We start from the raw sequence: 17,559 nt of genomic DNA on the forward strand, positions 1-17,559 counted from the left end.
CTCTAAGAGCTGAATGTATTGAGGGTCCGGGCCTACCACCGGCGCAGCTTGTCCTTGTGTAGCCGCTCTTCAAGCTTTTGTCCCTTATGACAGGACTGTGATATACACCATTGGTAGGCCGGCACGTCTTATTACGGGCTGTTTTTCGTCTCTGGTGTTTTAGGATAATTTGCAGTCGTGACTCTTTAATAACCAGTTCAATGTTTCATTTCTGAATTATATCAACATATTTTCTCCATTATATAGAATAATTGACCTGTAAATAAGGTATAATGATATAGAAATCGCCACTTGCTTCAGATTGGTTGTTTCTAGGAAGACACGTAAATTGAAGGATGCAGTGAAACGCTTAGAAATGTGTGGAGTGTGACCACGAGGAGTAAAAATACTTCCGCCACGGGATCGCCTGTGCAGCCCTCCGTCATGTATCAGTTATATTGAGCGACCATCAGGCTGATGACTATACATGGTCAGAGGACACCAGGCCGGCCATGGGAATTTTGTAGGTCATTAATATGAAGTTATAAGGTGTTGGAATGGGGCACTGCTACTGTAGAGGTCATACCATATGGGCACAAACCTCTTCATCTACCACGTTTATATTTCACAGGTTATTGGACTGTGTTCTGAGGGACATTTTAAGGTCAACTACATTTCACTAGTCTATATCCTTTTGTACTACTACGTAGACCTAATCATATGTGATATAGTAGTAGAGAACCTCCTGGAAAAAGGATAGTAGTTGTTCACCACTTTTTATTAAATTGTCATGTTTTGAGCTCAAAAATCAAAAGTCAGTCAGTGGATAAATATGATGATTATCTACCTTTTTTTCTTTTTTCAGAACTAGCTTCTTATCTTCTCTTAAGTTCACTTCCATTAGGGGAGAGCTGTGATCAGTGATATTTTATCTAGCGTACAGGGAGTGTGAGGTAGCCTGAGACACGCCTTCTCACTCCTCATTGGCTTAGACTGCTGATGGTATAAACGGACACCGCGACTAAACACTGGTGAAACTGTTATCCGAAACAACGTCTGAATGAGGCCTTAAGGCCCAGTCTCACACATTGACTTACCAGCGATCCTGACAACGATACGACCTGATAAAGATCGCTGGTAAGTCGCTGGTGAGATGTCACACAGTCAGACCTTACCAACGACGCAGTAACGATCAGCAACCTGTAGAACGATCTCGGCGGCGGTGGGACCCTGTTAGGTCGTTGGTAGGCGTCAAACACAGTGATGCGTCTTGCCCAGTAGGACATTGACTTTGAAGAAAATGGTCCGGACCATTCGGCAATGACTAGCAATTTCACAGCAGGGGACAGGTCGCTGGTAGGTGTCACACACAACGAGATCGCTGGCGAGATCCTTAGTGTGTCACAGAAACTGACTCAGCAACAATCTCGTTAGTGATCTCGTGTGTGACAGGGCCTTTAGTCTTCAGTGCTTCAGACAAGCCGCCATCTTTTTCTGGATGACAAAAAAGGAGACAGTTGGCACTCTGAAATGCTAAAGTATGCAAACCATGAATGTAAGAATATAGATATGTGCTAAAGGAAATCTAAGAAAAAATTGAGATATTTAGCATACAAAAATGGCCATTTTTATATCTGCCCAGTAGCCACGTTGCGGCATATCTCGTATACTGGATACCTACTCTGAACTGAAGCGAGGGGTGCACGGTCACAAGGCATGACCCTAGATATAAAATTGGTCATTTTTGTATTATAAATATCTAACTTTTTCTTATCCATTACGGATAAATGAAATCTATCTCTATTCTTACATTCCTGGTTTGCATGGTTTATTTAGCATTTGAGTGCAATTGTCTTTTTTTTGTCATTTTATGTAATGTTCAGTTATGCACCTGTTCACATTGCAGTTTTGGGATTGCCGTCAGTTTTTTGTGTCTAGATTAATGGAGGTCATGCCTTCTGACCGTGCACCCCTCCCCCACTAGGCACAGGTGCTTTTATTCTCCAGTAGCAGGTCCCTAACTGCCATACATAGGAGGTTCTTAAACCCAGAGAGAGGCTTCAGTTCAGAGTAGGTTCCCAGTAACATGAGATTACCGTGACGGGGCTGCTGGGCATATATAGAAATGCATTTTTGCATGCTAAATATCTCAATTTTTCGTTAGATTTCCTTAAGCAGTAATGCATATCTATATTCTTAAATTCATGATTTGCATGCTTTAGCATTTCAGGGTGCAACTGTCTTTTTTTTTTGTCATTTTACGTCATGTTCAGTTATGCCCCTGTTCACATTGCAGTTCTGTGAGTGCCATCGCTCTTTTTGTCTGTTTTTTTCTGGATGGACAGAAATGCTGATGATACTGAAAACACCAGTATTTCTTCAGTACAGGAGAACATACAAGGTTCAATGCCAGGTTTAATGACCCTGGCTTTTTTGGGCCACTGAAATATTTTTTGCTCGTCGTTTTGTTGTGACACATAGGGCTGGTTTTCAATACCATATTTTTTTTTAAAGAAAAATAGATATTTTTACTTTTTTTTAATTTTTATTAAAATTAATAAATACAATTGTAAATTTAACTCAATAAATATCTTATGGCTTCCCTGTGTTATTTTTGGATACATAGAGCGGCCCCAGTCACACAGAATATGCTCTATCTGGTGGCATACAGTATTTGTCGGATTCTGACACATGCTTTCCGGTGTAAAATATCACCTTACACATGGCACCTGGGGTCCATGCAGCTCCTTACTGAGAAGCCATATGGCCTCCATGCTCATGTTCTGAGAAGTATGTATATGTCAGAGTTACTGGAATGTTCTTTTCTTAGGTAAAGTATTGACCATATCTATGTGTTATTTGGCTTATCAATTCTTGGAATTGCCTTTGCCTTGTTGAGAAATTGAGAAGCACAAAGTTTAATTTCCCTGTACACAAATGGGGCTTGCTGACAATCTCATCCTACTACTGTACTTATGGCAGGTTGCGGCGTGTAAAGTCCTAAGGGTGATGGTGGGCCGGGATCCACACAAACACAGGCAGAACTTCCAGACTTTGTGCACATTGCCTGACCTTGAGCCCACATTGCCACAATGCTGTTAGTCCTTCGCTCAGTTATGGTATTAATAAAAACACTCCATTGACCTCATTCAGACATCCGTTTTTTGGTTTTGCATACGAGAAAAAAAGGACCATGCTCTGGGTCTGTTTTTGCCATCATTGTGGCATCTTCCAAGCTTCTGATACTCTTTAAATTAGTAAAAAAAAAAAAATGTCCCGCACTCAGATGTCCCATGCATGGAGCCTGTGCCTCTGGATTTGGCCTAAGTGGGGTTGTCCTAGACTTGGGTTTATCAAAACTAAAGACTTGAAATTTACAGTGACTTATTCAATTATCCATTATGCTATTTCTATTGTCCTGGTGTGTGAGCAGGCCACAGACACATTTTGTCCCGGTGTTAGAGCACGCCACGGACAGGTATTGTCTTTGTGTATGAGCAGGCCGCAAACATGTTTTGTCCCAATGTATGAGCAGGCCGCAGGCACGTTTTGTTCCGGTGTGTGAGCAGGCCGCAGGCACGTTTTGTTCCGGTGTGTGAGCAGGCCGCAGACACGTTTTGTTCCGGTGTGGGAGCAGGCTGCAGACACGTTTTGTCCTGGTGTGTGAGCAGGCAGCAGACACGTTTTGTCCTGGTGTGTGAGCAGGCCGCAGGCACGTTTTGTTCCGGTGTGGGAGCAGGCCGCAGACCCGTTTTGTCCCGGTGTGTGAGCAGGCTGCAGACACGTTTTGTTCCGGTGTGTGAGCAGGCTGCAGACACGTTTTGTCCCGATGTTTGAGCAGGCCGCAGGCACGTTTTGTCCCGGTGTGTGAGCAGGCAGCAGACACGTTTTGTTCCGGTGTGTGAGCACGCAGCAGACATGTTTTGTCCCGGTGTGTGAGCAGGCCGCAGACACGTTTTGTTCCGGTGTGTGAGTGGGCAGCAGGCACGTTTTGTCCCGGTGTGTGAGCAGGCCGCAGACACGTTTTGTCCCGGTGTGTGAGCAGGCCGCAGACACGTTTTGTCCCGGTGTGTGAGCAGGCCGCAGACACGTTTTGTCCCGGTGTGTGAGCAGGCAGCAGACACGTTTTGTCCCGGTGTGTGAGCAGGCGGCAGACACGTTTTGTCCTGGTGTGTGAGCAGGGGGCAGACACGTTTTGTCCTGGTGTGTGAGCAGGCCGCAGACACATTTTGTCCCGGTGTGTGAGCAGGCAGCAGACACGTTTTGTTCCGGTGTGTGAGCAGGCAGCAGACACGTTTTGTCCTGGTGTGTGAGCAGGCAGCAGACTCGTTTTGTTCCGGGGTGTGAGCAGGCAGCAGACACGTTTTGTTCCGGTGTGTGAGCAGGCAGCAGACACGTTTTGCCCTGGTGTGTGAGCAGGCCGCAGACACGTTTTGTCCTGGTGTGTGAGCAGGCCGCAGACACGTTTTGTCCTGGTGTGTGAGCAGGCAGCAGACACGTTTTGTCCCGATGTTTGAGCAGGCCGCACACACGTTTTGTCCTGGTGTGTGAGCAGGCAGCAGACACGTTTTGTCCTGGTGTGTGAGCAGGCAGCAGACACGTTTTGTCCCGGTGTGTGAGCAGGCAGCAGACACGTTTTGTCCTGGTGTGTGAGCAGGCAGCAGACACGTTTTGTCCTGGTGTGTGAGCAGGCAGCAGACACGTTTTGTCCTGGTGTGTGAGCAGGCAGCAGACACGTTTTGTCCTGGTGTGTGAGCAGGCAGCAGACACGTTTTGTTCCGGTGTGTGAGCAGGCAGCAGACACGTTTTGTCCTGGTGTGTGAGCAGGCAGCAGACTCGTTTTGTTCCGGTGTGTGAGCAGGCAGCAGACACGTTTTGTTCCGGTGTGTGAGCAGGCAGCAGACACGTTTTGTCCTGGTGTGTGAGCAGGCAGCAGACTCGTTTTGTTCCGGTGTGTGAGCAGGCAGCAGACACGTTTTGTTCCGGTGTGTGAGCAGGCAGCATACACGTTTTGCCCTGGTGTGTGAGCAGGCCGCAGACACGTTTTGTCCTGGTGTGTGAGCAGGCCGCAGACACGTTTTGTCCTGGTGTGTGAGCAGGCCGCAGGCACGTTTTGTCCCGGTGTGTGAGCAGGCAGCAGACACGTTTTGTTCCGGTGTGTGAGCAGGCAGCAGACACGTTTTGTTCCGGTGTGTGAGCAGGCCGCAGACACGTTTTGTTCTGGTGTGTGAGCAGGCAGCAGACTCGTTTTGTTCCGGTGTGTGAGTAGGCAGCAGACACGTTTTGTCCTGGTGTGTGAGCAGGCAGCAGACACGTTTTGTCCCGATGTTTGAGCAGGCCGCAGACACGTTTTGTCCTGGTGTGTGAGCAGGCAGCAGACACGTTTTGTCCTGGTGTGTGAGCAGGCAGCAGACACGTTTTGTCCCGGTGTGTGAGCAGGCAGCAGACACGTTTTGTCCTGGTGTGTGAGCAGGCCGCAGACACGTTTTGTCCTGGTGTGTGAGCAGGCAGCAGACACGTTTTGTCTTGGTGTGTGAGCAGGCAGCAGACACGTTTTGTCCCGGTGTGTGAGCAGGCAGCAGACACGTTTTGTCTTGTTGTGTGAGCAGGCAGCAGACACGTTTTGTCCCGGTGTGTGAGCAGGCAGCAGACACGGTTTGTCTTGGTGTGTGAGCAGGCAGCAGACACATTTTGTCTTGGTGTGTGAGCAGGCAGCAGACACGTTTTGTTCTGGTGTGTGAGCAGGCGGCAGACACGTTTTGTCCCGGTGTGTGAGCAGGCAGCAGACACGTTTTGTCCCGGTGTGTGAGCAGGCCGCAGACACGTTTTGTCCTGGTGTGTGAGCAGGCAGCAGACACGTTTTGTCCCGGTGTGTGAGCAGGCCGCAGACACGTTTTGTCCTGGTGTGTGAGCAGGCAGCAGACACGTTTTGTCCTGGTGTGTGAGCAGGCCGCAGACACGTTTTGTCCTGGTGTGTGAGCAGGCAGCAGACACGTTTTGTCCCGGTGTGTGAGCAGGCAGCAGACACGTTTTGTCCCGGTGTGTGAGCAGGCAGCAGACACGTTTTGTCCCGGTGTGTGAGCAGGCGGCAGACACGTTTTGTCCCGGTGTGTGAGCAGGCAGCAGACACGTTTTGTCCTGGTGTGTGAGCAGGCCGCAGACACGTTTTGTCCTGGTGTGTGAGCAGGCAGCAGACACGTTTTGTCCTGGTGTGTGAACAGGCAGCGGACACGTTTTGTCCTGGTGTGTGCAGGTTGGAAACATGCTTTTGTCCTTAAAGGGAATCTGTCATCAGGTTTTTGCTCCCTCAACAGAGAGCAGCATAATATAGAGACAGAGACCCTGATTCCAGCGATGTGAGCTGTTTTGTTGTCCTTTTGATAAAAATCAAGGTTTTCTCTGATAAGATGTAGCAGTTAGGGTACCTTCACACTTTAGCGATGCAGCAGCGATCCGACTAGCGATCTGACCTGGTCAGGATCGCTGCTGCATCGCTACATGGTCGCTGGTGAGCTGTCAAACAGGCAGATCTCACCAGCGACCAGTGACCAGCCCCCAGCCAGCAGCGATGTGCAAGCGACGCTGCGCTTGCACGGAGCCGGCGTCTGGAAGCTGCGGACACTGGTAACTAAGGTAAACGTCGGGTATGGTTACCCGATGTTTACATTAGTTACCAGCGCACACCGCTTAGCTGTGTGTGCAGGGAGCAGGGAGCCGCGCACACTGAGCGCTGGCTCCTTGCTCTCCTAGCTACAGTACACATCGGGTTAATTAACCCGATGTGTACAGCAGCTACATGTGCAGAGAGCCGGAGCCGGCGCTGGCAGCGTGAGAGCGGCGGAGGCTGGTAACTAAGGTAAATATCGGGTAACCACCTTGGTTACCCGATGTTTATCTTAGTTACAGCTTACCGCAGCTGCCAGACGCCGGCTCCTGCTCCCTGCTCGCTTCATTTGTCGCTCTCTCGCTGTCACACACAGCGATCTGTGTGTCACAGTGGGAGAGCGCCTTTGAAGAAAACGAACCAGGGCTGTGTGTAACGAGCAGCGATCTCGCAGCAGGGGCCAGATCACTGCTCATTGTCACACACAGCGAGATCGCTAATGAGGTCACTGCTGCGTCACAAAAAGCGTGACTCAGCAGCGATCTCGGCATCGAGCTCGCTGTGTGTGAAGCACCCCTTATACAGAGCTCATGAATATGCTGGACTGCCTGGCAGCACACCAAGTAGTCCTGGAATGATATAATCTACTGCTAATTTAAACAGTGATTTTATCAAAACTACAGTAAGCAGCCCAGTAAGTGACACATCACTGCAATCAAGGTCTATGACCCTACATTATGCTCTCAGATTAGGTGGCAAAAACCTGGTGACAAATTCCCTTTAATGATGTTGTCCTATAGGAGCCGGGTGACATTGACTTCACGGAGTAAAGCATCTGCAGTTCGGGACAGAGCTGCTGTAAAACATGCCCCAATCCTGGAAACCAGCTCACCACAATGAATTCCCGAGTTCCCATTTTCAGTCTCCTTTTCCAAGGCATTGACTGAGTGAATGGCTTCTATTTGGACAGGGAGCTCGTCAATCTGGGGCAGCATTAGGCGCGGGCTACACATGGCGTAAGATCAGTGTGACACTACTATATTGCGACTAATTCTAGTGATTGTGGTGCTTTGCAGACTGGAAGGTGCCAAACCGTCTGCACCATTCGGCCTGCTGGGCTTCTGCATGGCCAGATCATTAGCCGCGAATGTTGCTTGTCAAGTCACAACAGATTTGCAGCCACGTTGCGGTGTAGTTTCTCGTGTTCGCGGGCGGCTGATTGGCAGGATTTGTTATACATGAACTTGTACGACCAGCACTTTCTTGTTGGATGTATATCCTCCTCTTCTGCTTTTCCACCTGATTTAACAGCTAATAGAAAAGCAAAACTCAACCTAAATTTCCAGCCATAATGCTCCGAAAAGCCGTTATTTAGCGCTGAGTTGTTACATCCCATATGGGTACATGAGCATTGTCATTAGACATGTGTTGTGTTCATGGTTGGAAGAACGGCGAGATCTGTAATGTTGATGGCTTATTGACATACTGTGCCGGATTTGCATTTTCCACTCTTTCAGCTGTCGGGCTGACTTTTCCTCTGTTTAAAAATAATGTACAGATGGCCGTCTGATCGCGTCTTGTTTCTATGTACAGACAGTACCTTAGGAATAAATACCCTGCTATGTGGCACTGAAAATGCATTCTTTGGGTGATGTATCACCTATTTCATTGACTTGGCGGAGTCTGTGCGCCGTCTGATGTAAAGATCTGCTGAGATGTCTGGCGATGTATCCCTAGTAGAGTTGAGCGGACTGGCAATAATCCGGGTCCGGCGAATCAGCGGCGGGGTGACAAAGAAGTCCGGATCCGATCCAGAATCCGGGCCCATATATGTCAATGGGGAGCGGAATCCGGGAAAAAAAAGAGAGCGAGCGAATGAGAGAGAGAGAGCGAATGAGAGAGAGAGAGCGAATGAGAGAGAGAGAGCGAATGAGAGAGAGAGAGCGAATGAGAGAGAGAGAGCGAATGAGAGAGAGAGAGCGAATGAGAGAGAGAGAGCGAATGAGAGAGAGAGAGCGAATGAGAGAGAGAGAGCGAATGAGAGAGAGAGCGAATGAGAGAGAGAGAGAGCGAATGAGAGAGAGAGAGCGAATGAGAGAGAGAGAGCGAATGAGAGAGAGAGAGAGCGAATGAGAGAGAGAGCGAATGAGAGAGAGAGAGAGCGAATGAGAGAGAGAGCGCGAGAGAGAGCGCGAGAGAGAGAGCGAATGAGAGAGAGAGCGCGGGAATGAGAGCGCGGGAATGAGAGCGCGGGAATGAGAGCGCGGGAATGAGAGCGCGGGAATGAGAGCGCGGGAATGAGAGCGCGGGAATGAGAGCGCGGGAATGAGAGCGCGGGAATGAGAGCGCGGGAATGAGAGCGAAAGAGAGAGAGGGAATGAGAGAGAGAATGAATATTGCCGAATCCGGATCGTGCACCCGGAATTCCTGGTCGGACTTGGATCTGCCGTTCAAACCGCGTGGATCCGCATTTTGCCGGTCCAGGTCCGCTCAACACTAATCCCTAGACCATCTGATTTCTCACTTCCCCTACAGTCATTCTCTGGCCAGACCCTGAGCGGTGTGTGCACTGCTGCCGGGAGTGACAATGTATCAGTCCACGTTACAGTTACTCCTTCGGAAAGCAGGAGACTTGCGCTGATGATTCGCTGACTGGGACACATTGGGACAAACGCCCAGCTGTAAAGTAACAAATGTGATGTCATTGTCACCCAGAGACCCTTATGAAATGCGTGTCCCTAGACATCTATTACATAGCCATAGAGTGCGGCGATCGTCTTTTTCTCCGGTCAGTGTGCAGCACTTGGCACGGTGATGAGACTATTACCAGAAATGTATAATCACTTTCTCTGGTCAGTGTCCTCAGTATTCCCATCAGTCACATTAGCCTTCTGTCCCCATGGGTGTGCGGTCTACATTACACACATGACCTTTTGTTAAGCAGATGAAACCTCTAAATGTTGGAGCAGCATAATCAGTCTAGAAATGCTGCGCTGTTTACAGTAACCACAATGTGAGGACCCAGATTACTGTCATCTTTAGATTTTTATTTAATAGAATGGAACATAAAAATGCACAGGTAGTAGCTATATGGAGTGTCCTCATTCCTGGACATGTCGTTATACGGGGATACAATGGCGCTGGGCATAGTTTGGAAGCTCAGGAATTTACACTCCGAGCACCTGGGAATGCCTCATGGCTGATGAGTGATTTATTATGTCTAGGGCTAATAATAATGGGTGCAGAAAACCAGGGCTGTGGAGTCGGAGTCGGAGTCGTGGAGTCGGAGTCGGAGTCGGAGCTCATTTTGGTGGAGTCGGAGTCGGAGTCGGTATAAAATGCACCGACTCCGACTCCGACTCCTAAAATATATAATAAATTGGGGACAGGAGTGCAATGCAGAATGTGCTGAATATTTTACTAAATAATAACATTTAGTATAATGCTTATATTTAAGTGAAAAATTTATTGTAGTACAATGTGAACATCAGACATTTAATTGTTTTTATGATACAATAATCAAGATATTTGGATAGAACATAAAATATTTATTGGAATACAACTTTAGAACACAAAAAACTAATAAATTGTAAATATGTAATATATATATATATATATATATATATATATATATATATATATATATATATATATATAAATATACACACAGTGTATATACACACACAAGATATATATGTAATCTACTGTATATTACATAGTGTATTACATATTTACAATTTATTACAGTTTTTTGTGTTCTAAAGTTGTATTCCAATAAATATATTTTATGTTCTATCCAAATATCTTGATTATCGTATCATAAAAATTATTAAATGTCTGATGTTCACATACACATATTCATGTACTACAATAAATTTTTCACCTAACTAAGCAATATATGTAGGAGTCGGAGTCGGAGCCGGAGTCGGAGCCGGAGCCGGAGTCGGAGTCGGAGCCGGAGCCGGAGTCGGAGTCGGTGCAAGAGAATTTGAGGAGTCGGAGTCGGAGTCGAAGGTTTGGCTTACCGACTCCACAGCCCTGCAGAAAACGTATTTATACAGCACTAATAAGCCACGCAGCGCTCACACTGGGACTGCAGCTTCCAGATCTACCTGATCTATCAAACTTACACGTCTTACTCCACAGTCCTGAAAGTAATATTGCAGTGTTTGTAGTATATAAAAAAAAACAACTTTTTTTTGGCTGCCATTTTTAACTCCTTTATGTGCAGTTAATATGGGATGCTGGATTGGCACTTTACATAAAATGAGGCTCCTTTACCCTCCGGCAGCCGAAACCTATTCAATTCCTATTTCCCCTACAGATGGGTAAAATGTGGTCTCAAAGAGTAAAGGTATATATTGCTTGGAATCCAATAAAATTCTATGTCTGAGCATGCGAGTCACCCGGGGCCTATGGTGGACCTGCACATTGAAATACAATTTGAACACCGATGGTGACATATAATGTAAGGTAATGTTATATCTCTTCACTGGATCGTCTGACCGCCCGCATCGTCTGACCGCCCGCATCGTCTGACCGCCCGCATCGTCTGACCGCCCGCATCGTCTGACCGCCCGCATCGTCTGACCGCCCGCATCGTCTGACCGCCCGCATCGTCTGACCGCCCGCATCGTCTGACCGCCCGCATCGTCTGACCGCCCGCATCGTCTGACCGCCCGCATCGTCCGATCCCCTGCATCGTCCGTTCACTTGGACCATCCGCCCCCTGGATGAATTATAAATGGGTCTTATCCCTTATAGTTCCATGTATCCTCATTGTCGAATTATTGTTACAATTGCTCGGTAAATAACTTGCAGCTGTTTCTCAGCGGTCTATCGCATGGTAGCACCTCAGGTCCCAGCACTTATAAGGATTGTTGGTGCTAGATGGGCTAACCATACATAAAGTCTTGTATACCTGCAGCAATCACTAGGGGGAGTTAACGGATGGATTTATTATTACAGTCGATAAATCTGTATGTGAGAAGGGAAGCAGAGGATTTGGCGCTCTGTAGCAGGACCGCATTGCCCCAGTCCTTCTCTTATTGTCTGGTGGTCCGTTTTTCTAGACTTGTGGGGCTATTGAGGATCCATATTTACATGCGGCAGCTCTTGCTCCAGAGGTTTCTGTGACAGCCCTATTTGCTGTTTTCATCTGAATGATTTCTCCAAGAAATATTCCGATTATTGGAAATGTGAGAGAACAGATCTTCCAGGTGTGACGCCCATCGCTGTAAGATGCTCCATGTTTGACTGCTCGTAGTTACACATTTTAAATGGTGCTGTTTTGAGGGTCCACGTTCCTCAAGATAAGGGGATATGTTTTTTTTAATAATCTTTTTTTTTTTTTGCTTCACAGATTATTCACCTTAATACAGAGTGGAACCCAATAGCTTGAAATTAAGCCTGTTTAATATACCCAACAATCAGTCTTTATTTAGATCAATGTGAGCTTAGACATGCCATACAAATCCTCTGCGGCACTAAACACCCTCCATCTAATAGTTATGTGAACTACTTTTCTTTACATACCATGGCGAAAGACGTCGTTATTAACAATGTCAGCGGTATGGACTTCTCTCCCCACGTATTTGAGGGACACATTGATCTGGGCTATTATACAAGCAGGTCTGTGAGCAATATCTCAGGTAGACACAAGATGGCGCCGTTGCATTATTTTATGAAATATCTGGTTCTCTCCTCCATCCACTGATGTTGCAGATTGTATATAATCTACAGAAATATCTGCTGATTAATGCATAGTGCATTTTTATAATGTGGTGCAGGTTAATATTTGCCAGTCAAGATATATATAAAAATATTAAAACATACCAGTACTACCCAGCTTCGCCCGGGTTAATAACTGCTGTTAAAATAGCATGTATTAACAAAAATGTATTCTGCACACAAAAACCACAAAACAAATAGATATAAATGTAATTATAATGTCTGTCTCCCCCTCTGTATATATCTCTCTGTCTCTCTCTATTTCTTTGTCTGTCTGTCTCTTTCTCAGTCTGTCTCAATCTCTTTCCCTGTCTATCTATCTCTGTCTCTTTCCCCGTCTGTCTCTTTCCCCGTCTGTCTCTTTCCCCGTCTGTCTCTTTCCCCGTCTGTCTCTTTCCCCGTCTGTCTCTTTCCCCGTCTGTCTCTTTCCCCGTCTGTCTCTTTCCCCGTCTGTCTCTTTCCCCGTCTGTCTCTTTCCCCGTCTGTCTGTCTCTTTCCCCGTCTGTCTCTTTCCCCGTCTGTCTGTCTCTTTCCCCGTCTGTCTGTCTCTTTCCCCGTCTGTCTGTCTCTTTCCCCGTCTGTCTGTCTCTTTCCCCGTCTGTCTGTCTCTTTCCCCGTCTGTCTGTCTCTTTCCCCGTCTGTCTGTCTCTTTCCCCGTCTGTCTGTCTCTTTCCCCGTCTTTCTGTCTCTTTCCCCGTCTTTCTGTCTCTTTCCCCGTCTTTCTGTCTCTTTCCCCGTCTTTCTGTCTCTTTCCCCGTCTTTCTGTCTCTTTCCCCGTCTTTCTGTCTCTTTCCCCGTCTTTCTGTCTCTTTCCCCGTCTTTCTGTCTCTTTCCCCGTCTTTCTGTCTCTTTCCCCGTCTTTCTGTCTCTTTCCCCGTCTTTCTGTCTCTTTCCCCGTCTTTCTGTCTCTTTCCCCGTCTTTCTGTCTCTTTCCCCGTCTTTCTGTCTCTTTCCCCGTCTTTCTGTCTCTTTCCCCGTCTTTCCGTCTCTTTCCCCGTCTTTCCGTCTCTTTCCCCGTCTTTCCGTCTCTTTCCCCGTCTTTCCGTCTCTTTCCCCGTCTTTCCGTCTCTTTCCCCGTCTTTCCGTCTCTTTCCCCGTCTTTCCGTCTCTTTCCCCGTCTTTCCGTCTCTTTCCCTGTCTTTCCGTCTCTTTCCCCGTCTTTCCCTGTCTCTTTCCCCGTCTTTCCCTGTCTCTTTCCCCGTCTTTCCCTGTCTCTTTCCCCGTCTTTCCCTGTCTCTTTCCCCGTCTTTCCCTGTCTCTTTCCCCGTCTTTCCCTGTCTCTTTCCCCGTCTTTCCCTGTCTCTTTCCCCGTCTTTCCCTGTCTCTTTCCCCGTCTTTCCCTGTCTCTTTCCCCGTCTTTCCCTGTCTCTTTCCCCGTCTTTCCCTGTCTCTTTCCCCGTCTTTCCCTGTCTCTTTCCCCGTCTTTCCCTGTCTCTTTCCCCGTCTTTCCCTGTCTCTTTCCCCGTCTTTCCCTGTCTCTTTCCCCGTCTCTTTCCCCGTCTTTCCCCGTCTCTTTCCCCGTCTTTCCCCGTCTCTTTCCCCGTCTTTCCCCGTCTCTTTCCCCGTCTTTCCCCGTCTCTTTCCCCGTCTTTCCCCGTCTTTCCCCGTCTCTTTCCCCGTCTTTCCCCGTCTCTTTCCCCGTCTTTCCCCGTCTCTTTCCCCGTCTTTCCCCGTCTCTTTCCCCGTCTTTCCCCGTCTCTTTCCCCGTCTTTCCCTGTCTCTTTCCCCGGCTTCATTGTGACACGCCAACATTCCATATAAGGGCGTGGCTGCGCATTCTTCTGAAGTTCTGGCTGCACTGTGGCTCCCAGCTCCATTTGCTTTAATGGAGGCAGGTTTTTTGGTGAATAACTGTAAAGCGCGGGGTTAAAATTTCCCCTCAAAACATAGGCTATGACGCTCTCTGGGTCCAGAAGTGTGAGTGTGCAAAATTTTGTGGCTGTAGCTGCGACGGTGCAGATGCCAATCCCGGACACACACACACACACACACACACACACACACACACACACACACACACACACACACACACACACACACACACACACACCTTTATATATTAGATTTATATTTAGCATGTCCAGTTTACTTGTATGTTTGCTTCGTAATTCTTATTCCTGCCAATGTTTGGCTTGAGATCTCTGAAAAGCTGGTGGTAGAAGTGTAAAGGCGGAAACCTTGGCTTGACAAGTTTAACTGGGAAATAAAATAGAGCATCGTTTCCAGACATCTCCCGAGAGCCGGCCTTCTTGTAATGGCTTTGATGGGAAAGGGATGTGTACTTGCGCTGCTTTTGCAGTTGTCACAATAAAAGTTGCCTTTGGATGCCAGATAACCTGAATGAAAAGCTTTTAGAGCATTTCTTTTGATTAAAGCTTTCGAGGTTTCTCCTTCTATGAGGTGTGTTGGATAGATTACTCTTAGATGAGAGCTTCTCGCGTACATCAGGAATGACCTTACTGCTCCAGGACGACATGACATCCTTACTTCTAAAGCACCATTATCACACACATCTGAAGAGCTTCTGCCAGTATCCGATTGCTCACAAGTTGAGCCATTTTTAAACATATGCACTCGTTTAATTATTTTCTACAATTGTTTGCCAGAGGTAATTGGCTGTTCACTTACCTATGAACTGGATATACTATTTGATGTATAGTAAATAACATCAATCCACTAAGCCAGTAACACAAAAATAGCCTCTAAGAATGCCACGCGTTTCATTTAGTTACCTTTTAGAGGACCTGACTAGAAGAAATTACACTCAATTTTAAAACCTGCATAAAGGCTATTCTTCTAATCTACAGCATTCCTGCCCGAGGATCGCACCGCAGTGCTTGGACTGGCTGGCAGCTCTCCTCACCTGAACGTGACAGCTGCATAGATAAACACACTGACATGATCGGGTCAGAGGATCCGCCGGCCAGTCCAGTCACTGAGAGGCATTTTTCGGGTAGCGGTAAGTCTGAGTGAATCACTGGTGCCGCCACAGAGGGGTGGGCACTGTTATGGCCAGGGCAAGGGGTGAATATTCATTTCCATTAACACACATTTCAATCACTGATGCCGACACAGAGGGGTGGTGGGATTATGGGCAGGGGGAAGGGAGGGAATATTAATTTCCATTAACCCACGTTCCAGTTACTGATGCCGCCACAGAGGGGTGGGCACGGTTATGAGCAGGGGAAAAGAGTGAATAATTATTTCCATTAACATACTTTCCAATCAGTGATGCCAGCATAGAGAAATGAGTGGGCTTATGAGTGGGGGAAGGGGTTGAATATTCATTTCCTTTAACACACATTTCAATCACCGATGCCGACACAAAGGGGTTGGCGGGTTTATGGGTGGGAGGAAGGGAGTGAATATTTATTTTCATTAACCCACGTTCCAGTTACTGATGCCGCCACAGAGGGGTGGGCATGGTTATGAGCAGGGGAAAGGGGGGAATTTTTATTTCCATTAACACATGTTCTAATCATTGACACAAGAGGGAGTATATATTCATCTTCTATTAACAGGTGACCCCATCACTGACGCCAATACAAAATAGGACATCCCCTGACAATAAGCCCTAGCCTATGTTTTGAAGCCAAAAATAATATAAGACCCTGGCTTATTTTGTAGAAACACGGCAGTGTACTGGAAAATGGGAAAAAATATTTTAGGTGCGGTGAAATTGCAAAAAAAAGTGCAATTCCACAATTTTTTATTTTATTTACCATGTTCATCAGTGTATAGTAAAACTGACCAAACAGTCAGTAATATGATTCTCCAAATCGGTACGAGTTCGTAGATGCCAAACATGTAGACTTTGTTTTTAATTTAAATGATGAAACAAAATTCCCACGTTTGTAATAAATAAATAAATTGCTTTTGGCGCCATTTTTCGGGATGTGGGGCCAATGTGATGGCTTATAGTTTATGGCCTGAGCTGATGATTTTTACGGACACCATTTTTGGGTGGATACAATGTTTTTATATTTTAGGGTACGTGCCCACGATCAGGACCCGCTGCGTCTCTTGGACACTGGTTCCTGACCTGCGGGGCCATGAGTCTCCTCCGCAGGATTTCGCAGATGCTTGTGCTCACTATCAGAGCTCGGGCAGTTGCGGTCTCTTGCTGAGTTCTCCATGCGGAGAATTATTGCATCTCCGCAGCAAATAATTGACATGCTGCGGCTCAGAAAGCCGCACCGCTGGACCATTTTTGCTGCTGGAAAAACAAGCACAGTGGGCATAGGATTTCTGGAAATCCTATCCACTATGCTTGTACTGTACAATGCAGCGAAAACGCGCTGTGAACCCAGATTGTGGGCACGCAGCCTTATTGTATTTAATTACAATGTTGAGGTGACCAAAAAAACCTTAATTTTTGTATTTTTTTTCTTTATGCCATGTACCAATCAGATTTATCAGATTAATTTATTTTATCGAGTGATAGATTGGACATTTTTGAACGCAGCGATACCAAATATGTTTTCTTTATAATTGTTTTATTTTAAATGGGGCAAAAGGGGGGTGATTTGAAATTTTTGTTTTTTTTTTTTATTTAACAAAAAACAAAAAAAACTTTTTTACTTTTTACTGGTGTACTTCGGAGACTTGAAGCTGCAATGGTTTGATAGCTTGTGCGGTACATAGCAGGGCATCAGCTGAAATCACGATCTCCTATGGATGACTCACAGCCGGCGTTCTCGGGAGGATGGTAATGACAGGCACAGGGGTCATCAGCTGCACACCGGCTTTCATGAAAACCCTTCACTGCCCTGCGATCACGGCACAAGAGTGCCAGTACAAGCAGGGAATACCACACTCCCCTCTGAAGTGTATTAAATCCCGCTGTCAGAGATTGACAGCGGGATTTAACTGTTTAACCACTGCGAGTGGATCTCCAATCCACCTGTGGCTGTTAGAGGCACTGTCTGTTAATTAAATCAACTGACATGTAGGGCAAGATGCGGGCTCAGCGTTTGAGCCCGCATCAGAGGCAGGGACAGGACCTGTGACGTAAATACACATCATATGTTGTGTAACACCTGTCTTTTCTGCAGTCTTTCTACAAGACTGACCATCTGAAGACCATCAGTGTACTAGTCCCTCAGACTGCACTTTGTATGTTTCAGTAGTTTTTATTCCTCAGCCTGCACTATCACCATTCATTCTAGGCTTAAAGCGATTGGTGACTTTATCTTTCCTTCACCAAATGTGTCTGGTGTAGAGATGAGTTGGCGCGTTCAAGTTCA

The 17,559-nt window shown here is 46.8% G+C and overlaps 1 protein-coding gene across 3 annotated transcripts in view; it reads left to right on the forward strand.

The window, feature by feature from the left end:
- FBXW7 (F-box and WD repeat domain containing 7) overlaps window positions 1-17,559 on the forward strand; it is a 237,503-nt gene that overhangs the window by 123,381 nt on the left and 96,563 nt on the right. The window lies entirely within an intron of this gene.

This window comes from Anomaloglossus baeobatrachus, chromosome 1 (assembly GCF_048569485.1).
Source record: "Anomaloglossus baeobatrachus isolate aAnoBae1 chromosome 1, aAnoBae1.hap1, whole genome shotgun sequence".
Classification (NCBI taxonomy): Eukaryota; Metazoa; Chordata; class Amphibia; order Anura; family Aromobatidae; genus Anomaloglossus; species Anomaloglossus baeobatrachus.